This window comes from Triticum dicoccoides, chromosome 7A (genome assembly GCF_002162155.2).
Source record: "Triticum dicoccoides isolate Atlit2015 ecotype Zavitan chromosome 7A, WEW_v2.0, whole genome shotgun sequence".
Classification (NCBI taxonomy): domain Eukaryota; kingdom Viridiplantae; phylum Streptophyta; class Magnoliopsida; order Poales; family Poaceae; genus Triticum; species Triticum dicoccoides.
The window spans coordinates 590,878,173-590,882,303 of NC_041392.1; the positions used below are offsets into that span (position 1 = coordinate 590,878,173).

At 45.4% G+C, this 4,131-nt stretch overlaps 1 long non-coding RNA gene across 1 annotated transcript; it reads left to right on the forward strand.

The window, feature by feature from the left end:
* The first annotated feature begins 474 nt into the window (after nt 1-474).
* Nucleotides 475-1,151, forward strand: LOC119327465. Its single transcript, XR_005158522.1, has 2 exons — nt 475-626; nt 700-1,151. It is a non-coding gene; the product is annotated as an uncharacterized LOC119327465 (long non-coding RNA).
* Nucleotides 1,152-4,131: the final 2,980 nt, after the last annotated feature.

Genomic DNA, 4,131 nt, shown 5'->3' on the forward strand with positions numbered 1-4,131 from the left:
CTACTCCTAATGTCTCAGTACGTAAGTCGTTCGTTTGTTTCGTTCGTTCCCACCCTTCCATCGATCTCTCCTCCACCAGGCGATCTCCTTCCCACCAATTTTTTTCCTCCCTCCGAAAACCAGGACCGGTTTTAATTCATGCATCACCAGAACCAAACCAACCCTTCCATCCTTCCATCGATCCCACTCTTTCATATAAAACACCAATACTTTCATCCTTCCCTTCCATATACAAAGCCAATCCTAGGAATCTGCGGTTTTGATGGTAGGTCGTGGTACGTCGTCATTCGCTTCCATCGTTTCGCTTCGATCGTAATTCAAGTCTTTTCCGATCGAGGGAATAATCGTGTTGTAATCCCCAGTTTCCAGGTAAGGCAATTCTCTTCTGAAAATAATCCACGATCAAATCCTAACTTCCCGGTCCAATCCCACCTACCACTTCAGTTTTTTTAGCATACCAAAATTTTCTAGCCTAACAATTCCACCGGTTCTCTCCACATCCCTCCTCACCTCATGTATCCCACGACCATGTGATGACCGAGGAACAACGCAGATCTCAGGCCATCACCTACCGACCTCTCATGTGCGGCCCGGAGGTCGACCCGTCCTGCTCCTCTTGTCCGCAGGTGCGCGTCGCCGCACGATCTGCTCCTCCAGCCTACCTCCCGCACCGAGCCAACTCTCATGCATCTCATACAGCGCGAGCTGCTCGTGGAGGCTCAGCTGTTCCTCCATGATGGCGACGTTGAGGGCTGGTGGAGGCCAATCATCATGGACGTGTCTCGCTTTGTGCAAGTCGAGGTGGTCGCCGAGGGCGCCGCGGCACTTCCAGGATCGTGATCTACCACTACGACGAAGCCATGAAGCTTCACCTCCGAGCAAAGGCCAGATGTAATACTTGCCTGTTCCCACGCACTGCTTGTTGGATTTTTTTTGGCTACCTTTTGTTGCTAAGACTAGACCTAAGCATATGAGTTATGTCAAATTCAGCGCCGATCAGCAATATATGTGGACGATATGATGAAGGTCGTTGCATGCTGCAGCTAACTCTGACCTAGCAGGACACGTTAGTAATTTAGTATGCATATGTTGTCTTCCTAATGTACAAGCTGACAAGTAGTTGAATGCCATGACATGATGTTTCCTTCGTAGTCATGCAGATTTTGTAGCTTGCAAGATCCTTATCTCTATAATGTTCAAGTGAATGGATGAGAGATCAGTTTCCTACTCAATCGGTGTTCTCTCAACAATCTGAACTAATTTGGTGATTGGTTTATTACCTTCTAGGCGAAATCACCTCACGATATTATAGAGCCAGTAAATCTGGAGCCTACAAGTTTGTTTCCTTCTTTTGCAATGCAAAGTAAAAAAACTCATTGTGTGAGGGTGAAGCTATTTTTTAGGAAAAACTAAATCTTATGAACTCTGGAAGTTAGAGCTTTATGATTTACCAAGTATGGTTATAAATAGTTCTGGAGTTGCAACAACATCCCAACTTTAACAGTACATACACTATAAGCCCTCTTATGCATGATATATTGTTATACTGATAAAATTACTATTAGAGACAAATTTCAGCTCTCATAGGATGCTGATATATTGTAACCTTTTTGGATATTTTTGGTACTTTGTTTGATGATAAAAAATGGATCGTTGTCATCTTTCGGATGAATATTTTGAAGCTGGATAAACTGGTTTTGTAGCATGCCACTAACTGCTTCTGCGCATATACATGCAATTCTATATCTATTTATTGGAAGTCACAAATAGAATATGAAGAAAAGCATGTAAAAAGGCAGTATGTTTTTAACAGGTTCTCTTCCACGCCATACTTGCTTTGGAATGTTCAGGATGAGCTTCTTTAGGTACTTTGTGGATGATGAAGCAAAATCAACGCTCTTCAGTTTTGTCGTTGTTTGATTCGGCTTGCAGTTTCTACAAATGTTGTGCCACTTAGGCTTTGGATTGCGCCTTCTTATATGTTGACCATCTCATCTTTGCGGCAAATACGCAGATATATGTTAACCATCTCATATACTCATCTGTGCATGTTTACGTATTTCTTGTCTAACGGGTTCTTTTGGTGTGTCCTTGTAGAGACAAAAAAAAAATAGTAGGAGGCTTTATAAACCAAAGGGGAAAAAACAAATTTATTAGCAAACTAATCAAATTCGGGCTCACATCAAGGTATTTTTTAGGGGTATTAATCCCATGTGCTAAATTCTGTGTTAGTATAGTTGAAGCCCAGGTCACATATTGATGATTCATAGTTCTCTGATTGGTCTTCTCATATTATTTGTCGTCTCCAAGCAAATTCTGAGAAACCATCGGAGTTCTTGATGCTTCTATTAATTCAGAAAAAGCAAGTTATTGTTTCCCTGGAGTTACTGTATATCTGCTATGGGATCGTTAGTTCATGAGTGTTTCGACATGGCACTCTGGAACAGGAGTTCAGAATTTGCCACTGACCACACTCCAGCGTGATCCCACCCATGATGCTACATTATGGGCTTTACAGGCAAGTGCCTGCTCTGTGACACCGTGCCTGCTAAGCTGATGGCCTCCTCGCAAATGTGTGCCATGTGGGTGGCAGCGACAGAAACGAGACCAGCAGGAGGGTGCCCTTCTACCCAGAGTTGCAGCTGCTCTGAGGATTCTTTAGAAGGACATGGCAGGTTCACCCACCACGCTTGTCTTCCTTCCCTGATTTTTGTTTCTCCTAATGCATTTTTATTTTATTTATGTTTCAGTGTTCCTGATGTTTGATATGACAGAGAACAGGTGCATGAAGGAATGCCTCCATGGTAGTAATGCACATCTCAGACGATAACATTCTTCTATTTTTTCAATCTGAGCTTTAACACTGATCATGCATCCTGGAATAGATCTTCTCAGGGCGCCATTCATTGGAACTTGATAATAGGTACAAATGTTGTCATTGGTACGTTGCTGATAATGCAATGTGTCCCCGGCACACTCAAAAAAAAATCCATCGAGCAGCTGAAATTGTACTACTTTTCAGAGAAGTTAGTGTTGTCGGCCACTCACTCTTTGCAAAAACTTCGCCGAAGGTTTTCTTCACCATTTTGTGTCTGATAGGAGCCCTGCCCTTTATCATTACATGAGGTGGAAAGTTGTACAATCGATGGAGTTACCATTACAGAAAGAGAGAATAGAATTAAAAAACTGAACCAATTACTCATGAAATGAGTGACCTGAAGCATGAAGTTCATGATGTTAAGTGCTCATAATTGATTGGGTTGATTTTGTGTAGTTGTGATTCTGGATCAGTTATTTTTTTTTCACGAATACACAAAGCTTGCGTATCTTTTCATTGATAGAAGAAGAGAAAATGAGTACAATAGAGGGTACAACGAACCGAGAGCAGGGAGAGGGATGCTCAGCCCGAACAGGGAAAAGACACAACAAAACCCACCAAGCCTAAAACTTGAGAGGCAGATCGGATGAGCACAACATCGAACATCTTCAGAGCCAACACTGGGGACACCGCGAGCAAGCAAGATGACGCCTTCAAGAAGGGAAACGGCATTGTGAGGCCGTCGCCATCCGATCCGACAAATCGGATCTAGAGTTTCCCCCGAAGCTCGAAGAGGGGCACGGTGAGAGGTCATGACAGCGCCTCCAACAAGGAAAACGACACCCACGAGTGTCGCCGCTGCCAGCATCGGCAAGCCGAGCATGGATTTCGCCAAGCTTGTGTCCGTGCAATCCCATAGCCACCAGATGAGGAACTGTCCGTGCAATCCCATAGCCACCAGATGAGGAACTGAAGATGAGGAAGCCCGCCGGCCGATCGATCGCCACCTCATTAGGGGGGAAGGGGTAGGGCTGCATCTGCCGCCGAAAAAACACGAGCTTTGGAGCCGACATGGCGTGTAGGAGGATGGGGTCGGGAAGGCAGCAAGGTAGAGAGCCGACGCGGATGGGTAGGGGTGACGACCGGCGCCGTCGGCAAGCCAGGAACCGGAAGGGGAGCGCACTTCCGAGCTGCCGAGGACGGAGTAGCCAGAACACCGGCGAGCCAGAGAAGCTGGAAAGGACGCAACAACCCAAGCACCGGGGCCAAAATCGCGCCGGTAGGACACCGGCATGCCATGGACACCGGAGAAC